Source organism: Cibotium barometz, unplaced genomic scaffold, assembly GCF_041138505.1.
Source record: "Cibotium barometz isolate CiBa-2024 unplaced genomic scaffold, ASM4113850v1 ctg576, whole genome shotgun sequence".
NCBI classification, from domain to species: Eukaryota; Viridiplantae; Streptophyta; class Polypodiopsida; order Cyatheales; family Cibotiaceae; genus Cibotium; species Cibotium barometz.
This window is the reverse complement of record NW_028229456.1, coordinates 77,501-99,817: the sequence shown is the minus strand read 5'-3', so window position 1 is coordinate 99,817 and position 22,317 is coordinate 77,501. Positions and strand designations below refer to the sequence as shown.

Below are 22,317 nucleotides of genomic sequence, written 5' to 3'. Positions count from 1 at the left end.
TTAAAACAAATGATCTCTATAGTTTTTTGTGGCTTCGGTGGGGGGTCGATTTGCAAACGATCAGTTCGAGAATTCGTGAATTGCCTATTGAATCTCAATATGAAACCTCAGGGACCTCTTTTCACTCTTACGAGAATTACCAAATCAGAAAGTGTAGGGAGGGCCATACCCTTGGTATGTATATACTTACAACAGCTGGTCGTATCTTGTTTAATCAGCAATTAAAGGAAGCGATGCAGGGTCTATCAAAAGCCTCTTTCCCGCGTGGGACTTCGCCCGTACCGGGTACAATGATACAAGAAAAAGATTTTTAGATATGACTGGAGTAACGAAGAATGAGAAAGCTTTTTTATACATTTAATGAATGACTCGAGCCTCAATCTATTGGTTAATAATTTTTACGAGGTAAAAGAAGAAAAAGTTGAGGTTTCTACAATGGCGGATAAAGCTGAATCACCTTTCTATAATAAGATGATGGATAAGACTACGATGAGACAACCTATCAGCAAGTTAGTAGTTTGTTTCGGAATCGCATCTACAACAAACATTCTAGATCAAGTTAAGGTTTTGGGTTTTCAACAAGCTACAAAAGCATCTGTCCCATTAGGCATCGACGATCTTTCAACAGTACCCTCCAAAGGATGGCTTGTATAAGATGCGGAGAGATAAGGTTACGTCCCAGAGCAGTATCATCGTTACGGGAGTTTGCATGCCGTAGAAAAGTTACGTCAATCAATTGAGGCCTGGTATGCTACAAGTGAATGTTCGAAACGAGAAATGAATCCAAGTTTCAGGATGATCGATCCCCTAAATCCAGTTCATATGATGTCTTTCTCAGGGGCCCGGGGAAGTACATCTCAAGTTCACCAATTGCTCGGTATGAGGGGACTGATGTCAGATCCGCGGGGGCAAGTAATTGATCTACCTATCCGAAGGAACCTGCGCGAAGGCTTATCTTTGACAGAATATATTATTCCTTGTTATGGTGCTCGCAAGGGGGTTGTGGATACCGCGGTACGAACATCAGATGCTGGATATCTGACACGTAGGCTCGTTGAAGTAGTTCAACATATTGTTGTACGCGAAAGGGATTGTGAAACTACCAAAAGCATCGCTTTAAATCTCATTGAGGAAAGAAGAGGATCTATCTGAACAATATCATATCAAAGACTGATTGGACGTGTGTTGGCCGATAACGTCTATTGGGATGTGAGATGTATTGCTACACGTAATCAAGATATCGGTGATGGACTGGCTAGTAACCTGGTAGCATCGACGCAATCTATACATATAAGATCTCCTTTGACATGCAAAAGCATTTTCTGGATTCGTCAGTTGCGTTATGGTTGGAGTCTCGCCCATCACAATTTAGTAGAACTAGGGGAAGCTGTAGGTATCATTGCGGGTCAATCAATTGGAGAACCAGGAACTCAATCAACATTAAGAACTTTTCATACAGGTGGCGTATCTACGGGCGATATTGCAGAATATGTACGAATTCCGTTTAATGGACTCATTAATCCCGATGAAAGGTCAGTGTATCCCACACGTACGCGACACGGGCATCCTGCTTGGATGTGTCGAAATGAATTACCCATCCTTATTAAGAGTCGTAATAATATACACAATTTCACCATTCCAGCACAAAGTTTACTAATGATTCGGAATGATCAGTATGTCGAATCGCAACAAATTATTGCGGAAGTATGAGCCAAAGAATTTCCCCTTAAGGAGCGTATTCAAAAATCTATCTATCCAAATATAGAAGGAGAGACCCACTGGAGTAGATTTGTGTGGCATCTATCTGATTGTATAGATAATCCCATTCGTGTCGTACGCGAGACGGGTCATATTTGGATTCTTTCGGGAGTTTTTAATGATTCCGATAAGAACTATTTATTTCACGAGGATCAGGATAGAATCCATTTTAAACCTCACTCGAGCGAGAGTAGACACGAGTCTCATGAAAGAATTGGCGAGAATATAAATGCTATTGATTATGGAGGTTTTCAAAAAGGGATCCAAGACTTTGGAATCAATCCAAAATGTTTTTCAAATTGGTTGAAACCTCCAGTATCTACTTCAATTTTTTCCAATCTCATGGTAGAACGGGGTGAAGAAAAAGAAGCAGTTTCTTTGTTACTTGAACGACAGGGAAAAGGGTCTAATGAATCATATTTTACAAATATTGATGTTCATTTAAATAAAATCTTGGATCGGAATGCCATTCTTGCTATCTACGAAAACTCAGAACATCAAACGAGCGTTTCGGGGATTATAAAATATGGTACTATAGAAGTTGAATCCGTCCCTAAAAAAGGATTTGTTTCTGATAGTGGGATAGGAAAGACTCTTGGCTCACGGTACAAAGTAATCAAAGGAGGCAACTCTTTTCTGATCCCCGAAGAGGTTTATACTATTCACGAACCTTTCTCATCCATTTTGGTAACAAATAATACTATTATTGAGGAAGGTACACAAATAACCTCTACTATTATTAGTAAAGTAGGTGGACTGATCCGAATCAAAAAAACACGAAGTAGTATTGAGATAAGACTCCTACCTGGATATATTCATAATCCAGAAAGGGTAACTAGTATACCCAAGCAGAGTGATGCTCTAATTGCACCAGGTAATGTGATTTTTAATGAATTCAAATCCGATAATTGGGTTTACCTCCAATCGGTTACACTCTACAGGAAAAGAAAGACCTCCGTCCCGGTAAGACCAGTTGTAGAGTACAATATATCTAACAATTCTTTGGTGCGAATAATATCCCACCCCGAAAAACCAAAGACGCAAAAATGCGCAAAAATTGAAGCCTTTACATATATTTCCTATAGAAATGGTGAAGAGGTTGAAATAAGCAACCATACAACTATTCAATTAGTTGGAACTTGTTTAGTGGTTGATTGGCAAGAACATTTCTACCACCTCTTCTCTACAAGAAAGGCTTATTTGTCTCTTACCAGCGTAAGAGTAAATAATATTCTCAGTACCTTTCTTCAAGTTAACTCAATATCTTTTTCTAATGCACCTCTCGCACGAAGGGTCAGGGTCAATCAGGTTTCCCAACCACCGGTGTCTGTCGACGAGCCATCCCCCGCTCAAGTTGATCTATCCAATAGTAGGAACAAATCAGTCGTCCAGTATCAAAGTACTGTTCATTCGGTATCGGAACGAGGTGCATCCTTCTTAATTCTGTCACCGTTCAACTTTCTTCGTAATATTCTGCCTACTGATTCGAGCAATAATAAGCATAAAGAGATGATTGTGGGACACTCCAACGATTCTCAATCAGATACAAATACTTATTTTCGTAATGAAAGAGTTCTAAAAGATATACTATCGAATTCTAAGTATGAATCTCTTCCAAAGAACTATCTAAATGTGGAAGAAGGGTTGGCCAAATCTAGAAGATCAGACCTTATTCCTCGTCGAAGGGAAAATCAAGAGTTAGGTTTATTAGGGACTTCGTGGGGTATTTCCCATATTTTGGTGCCCTCCCATTTCCATCCCACGTTGGGCGACGAAGCCCCTTCCTTTGAAAATTCCTTTGTTGATGATTCGACAGATACATCGGTACATAGAAATTGGTATCCGATCGATGAAAATGAATTAATATTGAAATATCCTACGAATCTTTTTTTAGATAAGTATTTATCGACCAAGCAGATCTATTTACCACCAGATTCCTCTAGTCGAGTAATCTTGTTAATTAATCTCGGACTATCAATCAGTGAAAGTCGATGTTTCTGTAGGAACAATGTTTGTCTCCAGTCCGGTCAGGTCGTAGCTATTCACCGGGAATATTTATTAACTAGAACAGCTAAGCCTCTTTTAGCGACCCGCGGAGCAATTATTCAAAAGAATTCTGGAGATATCATTGGAGAGGGAGATACATTAATAACATTACCACATGATAGATTGAGGTCTGGGGACACTATCCAGGGTCTTCCGAAAGTTGAGCAGCTGCTGGAGTCTCGTTCCGTTGCTTCTATCCCGGCACGAATCGAAGATCTTTTTGGAAGATGGAATAGGGGTATTACAAGATTAATTGGAAACCTTTGGAGTCACTTTCTAAGCGCTGGAACAAGTATGGAACATTGTCAATTGGTTTCGATCGATCAAATTTGAAAGGTTTATGGATCTTAAGGAGTACAAATATCCGATAAACACCTAGAAATTATCATTTGGCAATTGACATCAAGAGTCGTAGCATCGGAAGATGGAATAGCTAATGTTTTTTCACCCGGGGAGCTTATTGAACCATCACAAGCATAACGGATGAATCGCGTATTAAAGAGATCAATTTTCTATGAGCCTATTGTACTGGGAATGACGAAAGCATCTCTCAATACTACTAGTTTTTTATCAGAGGCGAGTCCCCAAGAAACTACTCGAGTACTGGCTAAAGCTGCTCTTCGGGGTCGAATCGATCGGTTAAAGGGATTAAAGGAGAATGTTATTCCTGGTGACACCGTCCCCATTGGAACGGGTAGTCAAGAGATTATTAGTCAACTAAAAGTGAAGAAACAAAAAGAATTTCATTCAACTATAAGTAGTAGTAAGAATTCTAAATGGGGAACAAAAAATAGTCTCTCTGGTTATCAGGGGGAACCAAGTCTACGTCATAAATTAGTTATTCATAAAGGATTGAATCGAGTTTTCTCTCGACTTAATAGCAAAAAGTGCTAGAAGAGTTACTGAATAATAAAACGTTTTGTGTATCTCAATCAACAATATTGATCAGTGGATTGTAATAATTCATCAAATCCAGTTAGAATGGAATGAATTCACAGTTTCTTATACTTGAGGGGAAGATGCAACAGAAAAATCGGAATATTGACTTGGAAGGAATGATGGGGGCGGGAGTTCATTTTGGTCATCAGACCCAGAAATGGAATCCCAGGATGTCACCTTATATATTTACGGAACGGAAGGGTGTTCATATTCTCGATCTAACTCAGACTGCTCGTCTTTCATCTGAAGCCTGTGATTCAGTATTCGATGCAGCAGCGGAGGGAAAAGAATTCTTAATGGTAGGCACAAAATATCAAGTGGCTGATCTAGTAGCATCAGCTGCAACAAGATCTCGATGTCACTACGTGAACGAAAAATGGCTCGGTGGTACGTTAACGAATCGGTCCACTACAGAAACACGTCTTCGTAGATTTCAGTATTTGCAAAATGGAGAAGATACAGGAGGGTTTGACTGACTCCCGAAGAAAGAGGCAGCGATTTCGAAGAGATAATTACTTAGATTGAAGAAATATCTAGGTGGAATTCAATACATGTCAGATTTACCCGATATTGTTATAATTACTGATCAACATGAATAATCTATCGCTCTTGAGGAATGTATTATTCCAGGTATTCCCACAATTTGTGTCGTCGATACGGATCGTGATCCAGATCTTACAGATATTCCAATTCCTGGTAATGATGATGCGCGATCTTCTATCCGACGGATATTGGATAAATCAACATTAGCTATTCGCGAGGGTCGTTCAAATTCAAAGGTCCCGGAATCAACGGATGGTGGGGCTAGTAATTATCTCGACGATTCGGAATAGAGTGGCAAAAGATTTATATCATAACTAGGAATATTGTATAATCTCATTAGAGGAATAATCTTTAGGATATTCGTATAGTGATAATTCTGAATATTTTATACACATTTTTCCATCTAAGTTAATTTTTGATAAAAAAAAAGGGGGGGAGGGGTAATACGCATATTGAGCAACTGCGAATTGATGAGATTGATGATCCGTACCAAGTATCGAGCGTGGAAGTAGGTTAACATCTTTACTGGCAAATAGGAGACTTCCAAGTTCATGCACAAGTTCTTGTAACTTCCTGGGTAGTAATCGCCATATTGTTGTCTTTACCCATCGTAGCTACCCGGAATCTGCAAACCATACCGACTGGCAGCCAAAATTTCATTGAATATGTTCTCGAATCTATTAGGGATTCAACTAGGACCCAGATTGGGGAAGAAGAGTATCGTCCCTGGGTTCCATTTATTGGAACTATGTTTCTATCCATTTTTGTTTCCAATTGGTCAGGTGCTTTGTTTCCTCGGCGAATCATTCAGTTACCCCACGGGGAGTTGGCTGCGCCTACGAATGATATCAATACTACTGTTGCATTAGCTTCGCTCACATCAGTAGCATATTTCTATGCAGGTTCACACAAGAGGGGTCTTAGTCATTTCGGTAAGTATATCCAGCCGACTCCGGTACTACTACCTATTAATATTTTAGAGGATTCTACTAAACCCTTACCGCTTAGTTTTCGACTGTTTGGAAACATCTTGGCTGACGAGTTGGTAGTAGCTGTTCCCGCTTCTTCAGTACCTTCAATCGTTCCTGTACCTATGATGCTTTTAGGATTATTCACAAGCGCCATACAAGCTTTAACTTTTGCTACTCTAGCTGCAGCTTATACCGGGGAATCTATGGAGGGTCATCATTAGAAGCGTCAACATCAACCGCTCCAACAAAGTCTCGTATCGGAACGATGGGATGCGGTTTGTTCGTAAGACCCATTCATTGGATCACTGTAGTAGGAAAAACCGTTTTTGTGGTATCATGATACAACAATACGAGACCCTATCCTCTTTCCCCCTCCCTTTTTCGGTTATTCGCGGGAGTGGGGTGGGGGAGGGGCAAAGGATCGTGTAGCTGCCGCCTACTCCATTTGAACCATTTAAAGGGATGGATACAAAGACGGTAATGATTATCACCGCTCGGTCTTAGTACTCCATAGGAATGAACGACTGATAAGATGTTCGAAAAATAATCTGTGAGGTTTTTCTGTTCCCCTTAGAACTAAGGGTACTGAATCTCATTCGTGCTTGTGTCATGGTCCGGCAAATAATATGGTTGAATCTCATTCACGTTGAGACTAAGATTGAAATATCTCACTAGAGAACTATTTTGGAATACCCGACTTTTTTTGATCCAATTAGTACACCACGGATAAAACATAGTATTGATAATTTTTTGTGAGGACATCAAAGCTTTTCTCCTCTACTAAAAATACTCCATTACTGACGTAACGGATCAGAATATTCTATTTCATTAATAGTTTTGATCAGATTTATGCAGAATCAATATTTCAGTAAGTATTCACTAGAGGATCTCTGTCACGCCGAGACTAATTAACATAAATCTAGTGGGACAAGATTGATTAACGTAAATAAAATAGGAGGAGACTAATACGAACCCCTTGATTCCTGCTGCTTCTGTTATTGCTGCTGGATCAGCCGTAGGACTCGCTTCGATCGGGCCCGGTGTTGGTCAAGGCACTGCCGCGGGTCAGGCAGTGGAGGGTATTGCGAGACAACCAGAGGCAGAAGGTAAGATTCGAGGTACTCTATTGTTAAGTTTAGCTTTCATGGAAGCTTTGACAATTTATGGACTAGTTGTAGCCCCAGCACTATCATTTGCAAACCCGTTCGTTTAATTTGTTTCTTACAAGACATTTCGGGATCTTTACCACACCCCCCCCTTTCCCTAAACTCTTCTCAAATCAATGGTGAATTGTTTGATTCGGGGGGAGGGGGTCTAGTAGGAAATTATTGTTCCACCTATTTAACTGAGTCCTTCCGCATCTTTTTAAGTTTATTGATAATTCCCCCCTCTCTATTTACCAACTAAATATCCCATAAGTTTTTAACATATTGGATGAACCGATCGGTTGCCCAAACTAATTGATAAGGAAGTCCTACCTTTACTATCATTGCAAAAGTTTTTTATTGAATTCATAATTTTTTTCTTTTCAGGCTAGACCAGACGTTATTTAAAAATTAGAAAACCTTTCAAGAGGGGAGGGAATATGAGAAGTGTAAGTGAGATCGTCGCTCCCTCAAGTTATTGGACTCTCGCCGCAAGTTTTGGTCCAAACACCAATATCTTGGATATAAATTTGATTAACCTGATTTTGGTCCTATGTGTATTATTCTACTATGGAAAGGGAGTGTGTGCGAGTCGTACATCCGAATAGGATAACTGGTCTATTCCAGTTGCACTTGAAGCAGGAAGAAGTGCAAAACCCCGACGAATTCCTTGTAAATGAATGTTATGCAAGAACCAGAGCATTCCGTGGAATCGATAGAAAACCTCTTATTCTCATCGACTGATTCGGGAATATCATCAATATGGTTAAAGCTGAATCGCTTAAAGTCTTAGCAAAACTAGGGTTTTCTTTCCCCTACCGCGCAACCTAAGTCGCGGTCGGAGATCTATTCGATATATAACACTCGTATCGAGAATAATTTGATTCCTATCATTCTTCAAGAGAGAGATTAGAATATCTAAAAGTCACCAAATCTTGTTCAATTTGCTGAATAGACAACCCATACGAGATGGATACTATCTAGAAGAAGCGGCTCTGCCAATAGTAAAAAAAAATATATATATATATATATATTGTCCAGGAGAGCCCTTAACCCTTTTCAATTATTAATTATTAATTATTCCATCTCTAGTCGGTTAGAGGTGGATCATATCAATAGATAGAGAGAGAAAGGTGGCAGGCCCGTGTATCAGGATATTGCTGGAACCTTCCGCCCGATCGGGCAACACGGGCGGGAAAGCCGAATGGGTTGAAAGATCCGTGTTCGGTTTGGGAAGAGATCATTAATCTTTGAGAATCGAAGGTATATGATCCACTTTCATTGATCAATTTCTTAGAGAATCGTAAAAGAACAATTTTGAACACTATTTCGGATGCGGAGGAACGTTATAAGGAAGCTACCGAGAAACTTAAGGGGGCTCGGACCCGCCTGCAACAAGCAAAAGTTAAAGCAGGTGAGATCCGTATAAATCAACTTACGCAGATGGACAGGGAACAGCGGGATCTTGTTGATGCAGCTGATGAAGATTCAAAAAGATTAGAGGATAGTAAAAAATTATACTATTCGTTTTGAGAAACAACGAGCAATTGAACAGGTTCGACAGCAAGTCTCTCGACTTGCATCGGAGAGGGCTCTGGAAAGTCTGAATAGTCGTTCGGATAATGAATTGCATTTGCGCATGATTGATTATCACATCGGCCTACTCAGGGCCATGGAAAACGCAGCCGATTAGCCTTCATTTCATTATGGAACAGGTTTCATTTTTCCTTTTCCTTCTTTCAGTAAGATACTTTGACAAAAACGGTAATAAACATTCGACCCGATGAGATTAGCAGTATCATTCGTAAACAAATTGAGGGATATGTTCCAGAAGTAAAGGTTGTTAATATTGGCACTGTACCTTAAGTTGGAGATGGAATCGCCCGCATCCATGGCCCTAACAAAGTAATGGCTGGTGAATTGGTAGAATCTGAGGATGGTACGGTAGGCATTGCTCCGAATCTAGAATCTGATAATGTTGGGGCTGTACCGACGGGTGGATGGCTTAACTATACAAGAGGGAGGTTCCGTAAGAGCAACGGGAAAGATTGCCCAAATACCAGTCAGTGACTCCTTTTTGGGTCGTGTCGTAAACGCTTTGGCTCAACCTATTGACGGTAAGGGTCAAATCCCAGCTTCTGAGTTTAGATCAATCGAATCTCCCGCTCCAGGGATTATTTCAAGACGTTCCGTGTACGAACCTTTACAAACGGGTCTTATTGCTATCGACTCGATGATCCCCATAGGTCGTGGTCAACGAGAATTGATAATTGGGGATAGACAGACCGGTAAAACAGCAGTAGCTACAGATACAATTTTGAATCAGAAAGGTCAAAATGTTATATGTGTCTACGTAGCTATCGGTCAAAAAGCTTCCTCCGTGGCTCAGGTAGTAAATACTTTTCAGGATCGTGGCGCTATGGAATACACCATTGTTGTATCGGAGACCGCAAATTCTCCAGCCACTCTGCAATATCTCGCTCCCTATACAGGAGCAGCTCTAGCTGAATACTTCATGTATCGCAAACAGCATACCTTGATTATTCATGATGATCCCTCTAAACAAGCCCAGGCTTATCGACAAATGTCTCTGTTACTTAGAAGACCACCTGGGCGAGAAGCATATCCGGGAGATGTTTTTCATTCACATTCTCGTCTTTTGGAAAGAGCGGCTAAATCAAGTCTCCAATTAGGTGAAGGTAGTATGACAGCTCTACCCATTGTTGAGACCCAGGCGGGAGATGTCTCAGCCTACATTCCCACCAATGTTATTTCTATTACTGATGGATAAATATTTTTATCAGCAGATCTATTTAACGCTGGGATTCGACCGGCAATCAATGTGGGAATTTCTGTATCTAGAGTAGGCTCTGCAGCTCAAATCAAAGCTATGAAACAAGTGGCCGGTAAATCGAAATTGGAATTGGCCCAATTTGCAGAATTAGAGGCTTTCGCGCAATTTGCCTCTGATCTCGATAAGGCTACTCAGAATCAGCTAGCAAGGGGTCAGCGGTTGCGTGAGTTGCTTAAACAGTCTCAATCAGCCCCATTATCGGTGGAAGAACAAGTAGCTACTATTTATACTGGAGTTAACGGATATTTGGATCTACTAGACGTTGATCAAGTTAAACGATTCTTGGTTCAGTTGCGTGAGTATATAACAACCAATAAACCTCAATTCGGTGAAATTATTCGTTCTACCAAGGTATTTACGGAACAAGCAGAGATACTCTTAAAGGAAGCAATTAAAGAGTCAACAGAACTCTTTTTACTGCAGGAGAAGTGACTAATGACACAGCGTGTGCCTGTGTATAGGGGGGGGGAGGGGGGATAACCCCCGCGTTTCAGTCATTTTTTTTTTTTCACATACGCATAGTTTTCCAAAACACGGAATTACGTCCAATAGGATTTGAACCTATACTTAAGGTTTAGAAGACCTCTGTCCTATCCATTAGACGATGGACGTTTGTTCCTCCCTAGTTGATAGTAGATAGTAGATACGCTCGGGCAGACGCTATATTGTGAACAAACAACTTTAGTTTGTTCACGATGTAGCTGATAGATGAAATAGACAAGGTTCGGGGCGGTCCGACCAGTATCATTAGCGGGTAGCGGGAATCGAACCCGCATCAGTAGCTTGGAAGGCTAAAGGTTATAGTCGATGCCAATGGGTGGTTATGACATCTCTAATCCAGAACCGAACGTGAAAGTCTCTATTCATTCGGCTCCTTTATGGAAGGAGGGGGGATCGAAAATCGAAAGGGATGTATATCCCCAGCTAAAGGAGGTTGCCCCTCTATCTCTTTTGTATGAGAAGGAATACGAGGTAGCAGAAGCTTCTTACGAAGGTTAATCTTTCCCACACACTTACTCTTTTCTCTAATTTATTCTGGAAAGAATGTTACCGCGAGAAAAGAGCATCCATAGCATCTATGTCAGTCTCGTCTGTATCTTGCGCAACAAGAACATACTTCCTAGATGATCCCGTTGAGAAGAAAACGGTTTTTACCAATTTCACAATTAATTGATAGAGCATGGTAAATATTTTTTTTTTCATTCCAGTTACTTCGTTCTTTATTTCTACTGGCAAGAATCTTTAGGAAAATATTTTTCACCGAGTCGTAGAAGCAATTTCTTAAGTGAGAAAATGCTTGATAATCCTGATAAACCAGGATAAATCTTTCTGGAACTGTCGCTCTCGGATCATTCTCCAAGGTTCAGTGACGATGAAACGAATATTTTAGGTGTCTACCCATAGATTTTGTTTTTTTATCCTTCTTCAATAATTGTTTCGTAGCTTCTGTATCCCAAAACAATTCTGCTTCGTTACTTATTAATTTGACTTTGCAAAACAAAGTATAGGAGTAACGAGAATTACGTTTTTCATACCAATAACTATTTTAGAGAAGTATATGTACTTTTACAGAAATAAAGCTTTTTGATTTGATTTAGTCGAAAATCGGTTTGAAAGATCCCTTGACTAGTCAGCTCAAAATGATACGAATCACACTTTTACCACTAAACCATACCCGCCACGATATAATTGTATTACATAAGCGGGTTCTCTGTCTAACGGTGGGACATTCCAGAGATCCTTGACATATTGGGGGAGCTTCCCCTCCCCCTAAAAATCTATGTAACTTAGTCTCTAGCGGGGAGTTGTTCCACCCACCAGAATGCGGTTACAGATTACCCTTCCGAGCTGCCGATAAAGCAATTACTAGTGGTCCCGATGCAACTATTAGTGCTAGAACAGCAAGTTGTGCAATTATCTCTAGATTCATTATCTCTCCTTCTATCACTTTCAAAAATATATTTCAGTGTCAAAACAGTTTCTTTGTTCCCTTGGAGTGGAACGGTTCAGGTAGATTCGAATGGGTAGTTCCGTGTAGCCATGATGGACTAAGACTGATACAATGAATCAAGGCATAGTGATTTATGTAAATGATATAATTTAGTACGCTAATTATTGTTTATTAATATATACAATAAGAATGGGGAGATAAAAGAAGTAATGGCATCAATTTCGGACATTCAAATTATTTTGGCACTTATTGGTGCTTCTGCAACAAGCATCTTAGCTGCGAGATTGGCTATTGCACTGTACCGTTAATCGGTTCAATTTAGTATAGAGAAGCAGTCGGGCTAATTCTGGCTATATAAAAAGAATATTGATTCTGTCTCGGAAGGATCAATCTATACCTAAGAAATTGATTAAGGGGTCACTTATCTTTATTCTATCTCCTTCTTCTCTTTTAAGGAGGGGGGGGGGGTTAACAAGAAAAAATGTCTATTCAATCCAGGGTTTATTTAGGATTTAACTCCACAGCGTAGAAGTAGAGAATTTATCAGACAAACTATTTTTTTAACCTTCATTCGAAGTATAGACTTCCACCCCAACTTTGTGTTAAAGTTCAGAGGAAGCTTTTACTTGGAGAGATGGCCGAGAGGTCTAACGCGTCGGATTGCTAATCCGTTGTACACTCCATATGTACCGAGGGTTCGAATCCCTCTCTCTCCTTCAATAATTGATTGATCGGCTGACGGAGTAGTCTCAAGAAAACAAACAAGATTTTGACTCTAACTCAATCCTTACGCCCAGGGTTCCGTCCAGGATCGTTTGATAAAAATCCAAAAATGAGAAGGGAAACAAAAAAGATAACTACTGTATAGACAAATAGCTTAAGGGTAAGCATGATCTAATCTCCATGGTCATAACTGGGGGTAAAATAGAATGGAATATCTTTATTTGGAATATATATAGATAGATCTGCTTTAGGAAAGAGATATAAGAAGGAATCAGGTATTTACCAGTAAAATCCTCTTTTATTTATGAGACTATATATTTATATATATATATATATATATATATATATATTTTTTTTTTTTTTCCATCTACTTTATCTCTTGCAAAAAAAAATATCAAATTTCAACTCAATAAACGGTTAGTCTTCGCCAACCCCAAGTTGTAGGCAAGAAGCCATATTTGATTTCACTTGTTGGTACGGGGATAGGTACGTGGTTACCCACACCCCCACTGCATGTGCGATATATGAAGAAGTTAGAGGGTGTTCCCAAAGCGACTAATTGAAATTGATTTTCGGTCTGAATCAAAATAGACATTCCCCTCTGTTCTCTATTTTATTTATTCAAATATTTTTTTTTTTAATCACGTCGTGAGGGGTGGGGCAAATAGATAAATCCCGCGTTAAGGAACGTTTCATTACCGAAAACTCACCGCAGCCTGCCGCACAAAAGCTAGAAGAAGAAAAAACACTGGTATGACTGGCATTACATCCACGATTGGATCAAAAACAGCATAAGCTTCGGGTAATTTAGCAAAAAAAGCGTCATTGAGGTGAAGAAGATTCTCCAGATAGATGTTATACAAAACTATCATTTTTATTCTCCAATAACAAAGAATTTTCTTTTGAGACGGTGACATTTGTTGATCGGTCGACCTATCAGGTATATACTATTATATATTCTTCCATTCAATTAGGTAGAATCAATAGATTGAATCTTCCACCAGACCAGATTAATAATTGAATGGGTCTATAATTGAGATCTTTTTCATATAATTCTATTGAATATTATTAGTTCCCAAATTCCCTTGGTCCCTTATTGTTGCTGTCCCCATATAACCAAGTCACGAAGAATAAAAATAGGTTGACAGAAAAACCAAAGTGTGAGATAGTCATTGTACTGATCATTTATGGGGCGTGGCCAAGCGGTAAGGCAGCGGGTTTTGGTTCCGTCATTCGGAGGTTCGAATCCTTCCGTCCCAGATTTCGCTACATGGGAAAAATCTATCGCGTTCCCGCATACTAAAGATTGGGAAAATTAAAACTGATATTTTTGGTTTTGGCTCACCCCCCACCCCCTCCTACTTCTTATTTACCCTCGATGGATCTTCCAGTTTATATTATGATGATAAGCTGCATATAGCAATAGATCCCTTTATGATGCGGAACAAAAAAAATGATATTAGAATCAATCTATGAAATTAGCTTATTGGATGTATGCTGGACCTGCTCACATTGGTACTCTACGAGTAGCCAGTTCTTTCAGAAACGTACATGCTATAATGCATGCCCCTTTGGGAGATGACTATTTTAATGTAATGCGTTCCACGTCGGAAAGGGAAAGAGATTTTACCCCAGTAACTGCTAGTGTAGTGGATCGTCACGTATTAGCACGTGGATCTCAAGAAAAGGTTATAAATAATATAAGTCGAAAAGATGAGGAATAATGCCCCGATTTGATCGTTTCGACACCCACATGTACCTCTAGTATCTTGCAAGAAGATTTGCAGAATTTTGTGGATCGAGCCTCCTTATCTTCCGAGTCTGATGTAATTCCCGCGGATGTTAATTACCATTGAGTCAATGAGCTTCAAGCGGCGGATAGAACCCTAGAACAAATAGTTCGACATTATTTGGATAGGGCTCGTAAACAAGGTACATTGGATCGATCCGTGACAGATACACCTTCGGCAAATATTATTGGAATCTCCACGTTAGGTTTCCATAATCAACATGATTGTCGTGAATTGAAACGTTCACTGCGAGATTTGGGAATCCCAGTCAATCAAATAATCCCAGAGGGGGGGTCCCTGAAGTATCTAAAGGATTTACCGAGAGCTTGGTTCAATATAGTTCCTTATCGCGAAGTGGGTTTAATGACAGCGATTTTTCTAGAAAAAGAGTATGGAATGCCTTATGTCTCAGTAACTCCCATGGGGATTTTAGATACAGCTGAATTTATTGCACAGATGGAGAAACTTGTCAATGCGTGGGCTTCCGTGCTATCAGAGAAAAAAGTTAATTACCTATCATATATCAAAAATCAAACCCAATTTGTTTCTCAAGCGGCTTGGTTTTCAAAATCTATTGATTGTCAGAACCTGGCTGGAAAAGAGGTAGTAATCTTCGGCGATGCGACTCACGCAGCCTCGATTACTAAAATACTTGTTAGAGAAATGGGAATTCGTGTTAGTTGTTCGGGTACGTACTGTAAGCATGACACGGAATGGTTCAATGAGCAGGTTCAAGGCTTACGTGACGAAATAATAATCACGGAGGATCATACTGAAGTTGGAGATACGATAGCTTGTATTGAACCCTCTGCCATATTTGGAACCTAAATGGAACGCCATATCGGTAAACGTATCGATATCCCGTGTGGGGTTATTTCTTCACCAGTTCATATTCAGAATTTTCCCCCGGGACATCGCCCCTTTCTAGGTTACGAAGGAACTAATCAAATAGCTGATCTAGTATATAACTCATTTAATCTGGGTATGGAAGATCATTTACCGGATGTTTTTGGTGGTCATGATACCAAAGAAGTAAGCACTAAGTCGCTATCCACAGATAGAGATCTTAATTGGACCTCCGAAGCTGAATTAGAACTAAATAAAATCCCCGGTTTTGTAAGGGGAAGAATCAAGAAAAATACTGAAATCTTTGCAAAACATAATGACATTACAAAAATTACAGTCGATGTAATGTATGCGGCTAAGGAAAAATTAAGCTCCTAATTTGATAAACTATTGGAACATTGGTGACTCAAAATAAGATTTAGGCTATTGAAATTAGAGTTATTCCACGAATGCGTCATAAACGCGATACCAGCAATCCTGGCCGGGACCGTCGCAGTAGCAAATAGTTAACAATAAGATAATTATTGGCTTTTAGATATTATGGTAAAACTTCGCTCGAAGCGACATGGTGGGAAGCAACGTGTGGCTCGAACATCGAGATCATTTTTGCGGAGTCTAGTAGCCGCCATTTCTTAAGGGGAAGATGCTCTCGCTTCAACATTCGTTGAAACCCATTATCCAATGAAACTTGAAGAATCTTCTCATATCTATCGGAACTTACTCGCCTTTTTTAAGAGGGATAGTATCTATGGTTATTTCTACAGAATGGAGCTATGAAACCTCGTTATTCCACGGTTGTTGGAGGAAAAGAGTTTCCCACCAGGGACTTATTCATTTTGATTGAATCAATATCATTGGAGTGAAACGATTTAATTATTCGATATTGAATTGTCTACAACATGTGTTGGATAATAAATCATTAACTCAATGAGATCTTTTATGATGGGTCAATGGGGATAGGTTTTGTTGCTACCAATTCCCGATTTGGAAAACCCTTGGAGTTAGACTCAAACCTAAGGATTCTCAGGATTGATCTACGAACGAGAAGATACTCGATACACAATTGAATCCATTGGTAATGGGGGGGGGGAGGGGTACTCCCGCCATTCCTCCTTCATGATAATGTTTCTTACAGAGTAATAATTGGTGACGAGATAACTCAAGAAGTGAAAGAAAAATCCATATTACACATACGTGAGTTAGGAGTACTCCCCCCACAATTGAATAAAAAACAAAAAACGGAGCATAGTTTACTATTTATCTATTTGATTGGAGTTGCGGCTTAAGCCGTACGAAGTTAAAGCTTCATATACGGTTTCGCGGGGGGGGGAGGGGATTTACGCGCACCCACCCCGGTAAATCACCTACCGAATAATTGCAATTCATGCTCAGTCCCGACGAGAGGGAAAGGCCATTAAGGAAGTTGGGTTTCATGATCCGCGGAAAGAGCAAACCCAATTAAATATTTCTGTTATCACTTCTTTTCTTGAAAGGGGGGCTCAAACAACAGAAACTGTTCGTGATATATCGAAACGGGCAAAGGTACTTGAGCGAGTCAAAATCAAACTTTAATCAAAAATCAAACTTTAGGAGGATCTAATGGGCCCAGCTTACATTCCTTTTCAAATGTTTCTATATTACCCTTTTCTCCTATTTTTACTCTATATCTACGCCGTTTTTATCACTCCTTTAAGGAGTAGCGTGTTCAGAAATAGATACTGGTTCTCTCTCAAAGATTCCTTCGAAAGAAGTGATGTCAGACGTTTTTTCACGAAGAGGTGGGGGAAAAGGGGGAAACACTAATAATCTCAATAAATAATGTTGATTCTTTTAAAATAGTTTAAAGGTTGATAATTGATTCTCGATTCAGGGGTTTCGTATTATTTTCTGCGATTCCCTACGAGAAACGGTTACATTCTGGTAAAGTTTAAATAATTAGACCGAAGAGTATTCTATTTAGTCTATTTAGATGGATATCTCTTCGATAAAAAAAAAAAGTCTTCGATATTGAAATTGAAAGTACCATTTCGGTTCATCCAGGGCCCCTCCTTTTATATAATTGTCCTTCGACCTCTCTCTCTCTTTATTTTTAATCTGGTTATGACTCACTCCAAATGGATCAAAATTACTACCTATCGAAGTTTGATACTCAATGAAGTTGTTGAGGTGAAATAAAGAAAGCGGCGAGTAATAGGTAACGAATAGGCATAAACAATAGAAATGGACAAAGGTCAGGAGCTTTATTTGGTTATTTGAAAGAGCTAATTAGTAAAATAGATTTGTATATACAAATCTGTTCGGAATATGTTTTTCGTAGTTTCATTCAATAATCTATTATTGTCAATCCAATTTTATTCAATCATCACCAATTGTTGGCTGGGAAACTAGTATAAATTGAATGAGTCAATTCAGACTGTTTCTCGTTACCCAGAGTGAATTTCAGCGACTTTTGCGGGTACGGGTGTTAAATTAAGAAGTAAGTAATTGAACACAAATATTTGGATTTGGATGTATTCATTATCGCCTGGGTCAGATTCGCAACTAACTTCTGAAATGGTTGATTCATCGGTTTTACAACGATAATTCAATAACCCTATCTTCAAATGAACTTTTTACAGATAAGGACCCACAACCTGGAGATAGAGTTGCTAATATATCGAATATTTTGAATAAATCCCATTGCGTGAGATCTCGATGTTTGAGGAGTTACTACTACGAGAACCGTTTACGGATCCTTGTCCAGATTTTTGACGTTACGGAAAAGTAAAAAGATTAATCTCAACCAAGAATGTTTTTTGTATTCATTTTTTTTTTTAAAGATGATTTTTACTCAATTGCTTGTAAGCGTTTTTCGAATAGACCAAGCATTGATTCAGTATTTGGGATGTATAGCATGACATCCACAAAACGTCTCATTGATAGGATGCGTCAACAAGATTATTCAGAGATTTTTTATTCAGAATCTGGTTGAAACCAATCCGGTAGCTGGAGTACAGATTTGCATTTTTATGCACTTCTAGAAACAATATGCTTAGTTTTGGAAATACCTCTCTTGTCTCGGATAATACCTTTAGTTATGAAAAGAAATAGTGATTGGAAACCTTCTCAATCCATTCATTCAATATTTTTATTTTTAGAGGATGGATTACCGAACTCCAACCATGTTTTAGATACAAAGATACCACAGAATCTTCATTCAGAGACTCCAATTCGAATGTTTCGTCGACGAATTAAGGATGCCCCGTTTCCACATCTCTCAAGGTTGGCTCTCCATAAATACAAAAATTTGTCTGTAAAAAATTGGGAAGGAAAGGAAAAAAAAAATATCGCCATTCTACTTTGGAATTTCTACATCTACGAGATTGAATCATCACCATTGTTTCTATGGAAACAGGTATATAGGTCACAATCAAGATATTTTGTATCTACCGATCGGAATAACATTACTCGGAAGCAAAGACACGTTTATAGGTCCCAATTGGATACAGCAAACACCAATTCTTACCTCACTCGGAGTTTGTGCATTCACTATGGAAGATATAAGAATCACTCCCTCATGGCTTTTGGAGGAACCAGGTATTTTGCAATAAAATGGATTTATTACATTTTGATACTTGTAGGATCCCATTGTCATTATCGGACTGAATCTAACCAAATGTATATCAAATTATTATCCAGCGGTTGCGTCTCACTCTTAGGTTATACCCCAGGTGTTCAATCAGAAACAAAAAAAGTTCGAGTTGGAACCACAGAGGGTTCAGACATCAGTCTTTCCATTGCCAAGGAATTGTTTCCCAAGGTCCCAATTTCACTTCTAGTTAAGCTTATGGCAAAAGAGAATTTTTGTGATAGTACCGGGCGTCCAGTAAGTAAATTAGCTTGGACTACGTCAACAGATGATGAGATTTTAAACAGATTCGTACAAACTTGGAGGATCTTTTCTCTTTATCATAGCGGGTCAATAAATCGAGATGGATTGCGTAGATTGAGATACATACTACGATTTTCATGCGATAATACTTTAGCTTGTAAACACAAGAGTACAACACGCTCGTTGCGACGTAGATTTGATTCAGAAATGTTGTTGGACACGCATTTAAAAAATTATGAGATGTCTCCTGGGTACAGCAAACTTAACGTGTTAAATAATCAAAGAGTTTGGCATTTGAGCGTAACCCGACCTGTCTTATCGACACTCGGTGCATTAGAAATAGGAGTCTAATGTATTTTTTTGTATAGATAGATGTATGTTCTCTACCTGTTCCCCTTCCCTATTTCATTCATCAAATACAAATATTCAAATATTGTGGTGTCGTAGTTTACATAGATACAAAAGTACCTAAATAATTGGTTGACCCTTCAATTCAACTGGATGTGATACAAATTCCTCCATCTTCAAATATTACCCTGATTTTTATTACGAATAATATTGATTTTTTCGTCTCACTTGGTAATTTGTCAATTTTTCCAGAATATATCTTGATTCTTAGTTTAATCACAATTATTGTCATTGATTTGTCACATAAAGGGAAAGATGCACTTTTGCTTCATAGAATTTCACTAATATCTCTGTTAACTAGTATAGTTCTTTTACTGTGCCAGTGGGAAGTAAAATCTGTTCCGATTGCTCCTGAAAGTCCTCAGATCAATACTCCTAGCAATATATTCAGATTATTTCTCTTGATTCGCTCACTACTATCTGTTTCATTATCGGTTGATTATGTACGATGCACAAAAACAGCTTTGGCAGAATTTTCATTATTTATTTCAACTGCAGGTTCGGGGGGAATGCCTCTGCGTTGCGCGAATGATTTGGTAACGATTTATGTAGCCTCGGAGTGCTTAAGCTTATCTTCCTACCTTTTATCCGGATATGCCAAAAAGGATATAAGATCGAACGAAGCAACTATGAAATTTTTATTGATGGGTGGAGCAAGTTCGTCCTTTCTAGTATATGGTTTTTCTCTATTGTATGGACTTTCTGGCGGAGAGGTTCAGCTTAATAAAGTAGTTGATGGACTCCTATCTACTCAGATGTATGATTCTGTTGCAATCTATACTTCTATTGCATTTGTTGCAGCAGGAATGGCTTTCAAACCCTCTCTCGTCCCATTTCATCAATGGACTCCCGATGTATATGAAGGAGTGTGATTCGTTCGAGAAACAATCAAGTCTTTATGAATAATCCCATAATAATTGATTTGTTTCTTTGCAAGATCTTACAGACATGCGGGGAACAAAAGAACTTTCCCGAACCAATATTTGCATCAATAACTGACTCTTACCGTGCCACAATCCGTGGGAATCGCCTGAGTAATTTTGCACGAGTAAAACAGAGTGGAAGAAAACAAAAGACAAAATCCAGTAGATAGTATTTATCTGCCGTGAATATTACATCGCTTTCTTACCAACTTTTGGTAAAGTTTATCTATTAAGGGTAGGTCTAACAAAGAACGGTGGGTTATGCAAATGTAGTGAGAGAGTTACTTCGTTTACATGCCTTTTTTCTTCTTGTTGATAGAAATTCGACTGGTTCGGTCCTTCAGAAACTTTCGATAAATTCTTTCAATCGAAGAAATCACCCCAAGATACAATTGTTACGTTTGTTAGGAACGAAAAAAATCGTAATTTATCTCTTTCCGCCTAATGTACGTTCTTTTCAACCCATTTAGTCTTTGTCTTGTGGAAAGAATTCCCGTAGCAAATGAATAGGAACAAACAAGCAAGAAAGAATCCGAAACGAAACTACTGGTGGGTAATCTAAACAAATGATGAAGGATTCCTCGAGAAGTTAACAATTAGTACTCATATTGAATGATTATGAATTATTCAAGGAAAAATGGACTTGAAACATACACGAGGAAGGTTCTAGGAGCAATACTAGTTAGAAATCTCTTATGAACCAGGAGCCGTGTGAAGTAAGAATTTCATGCACGGTTCTGAATGAGCGGGAAGATCGAAAATCTTCTTTTCGACTCTAACTCTCCTACACCAGTCGTTGCTTTTTTTTCTGTTACCTCTAAAGTAGCAGCTCTAGCTTTATCTACACGACTCTTCGGTATTATTTTCCCATATTTATCCAGTGAATGGCATATTGCTTTAGGAGTATTAGCTACTCTTAGCATGATATTAGGAAATTTAATTGCCGTTACTCAAATAAGCATGAAACGTATGCTAGCATATTCTTCTATAAGCCAAATTGGATATATTATGATTGGAATACTTGCTGCAGACCCCGAGAATGGTTATGCAAGTATGATAACTTATACGTTCATTCATATACTCATGAATCTAGGAACTTTTGCTCGTATCACTTCATTTGGTTTACGAACCGGAACTGATAATATTAGGGATTATGCGGGATTATACATGAAGGATCCTGTTCTAACATTCTCTCCGGTTCTACGTTCACCATCCCTAGGGGGTATCCCTCCACCATCCGGTTTTTTTGGTAAACTCTATCTCTTTTGGCATGGATGGAAAGCCGGTTCGTACCCATCAGTTCCGATAGCGCTCGTCACAAGTGTCATTTCTATATATTATTATCTAAAAATAATTAAATTAATGTTCACTGGGAAGAATGAGAGGAGCAACACATCCACAATTTATATACAAAATTCATTAGTTTCTTCATCAACTTCAATTTCGAAAGGTTCTATCGAAATAGCTATGATTATTCGTGCACTAGCATCAATCCTATCGGGTATATTAATAGATCCCATTATCGGGATCACACAGAATACCTTATTTT

The 22,317-nt window shown here is 38.9% G+C and overlaps 2 pseudogenes across 2 annotated transcripts; both read left to right on the top strand.

Annotated features, from left to right (window-relative positions):
- Positions 1 to 4,338: 4,338 nt before the first annotated feature.
- Positions 4,339 to 8,910, top strand: LOC147602474 (ATP synthase subunit a, chloroplastic-like; annotated as a pseudogene). Its single transcript, XR_015265803.1, has 3 exons — positions 4,339 to 4,498; positions 5,374 to 5,522; positions 5,717 to 8,910. The product of XR_015265803.1 is annotated as an ATP synthase subunit a, chloroplastic-like (transcript).
- LOC147602473 (ATP synthase subunit alpha, chloroplastic-like) lies at positions 6,720 to 11,938 on the top strand (annotated as a pseudogene). Its single transcript, XR_015265802.1, has 4 exons — positions 6,720 to 6,734; positions 7,213 to 7,363; positions 8,700 to 8,909; positions 9,270 to 11,938. The product of XR_015265802.1 is annotated as an ATP synthase subunit alpha, chloroplastic-like (transcript).
- The last annotated feature ends 10,379 nt before the right edge of the window (positions 11,939 to 22,317 follow it).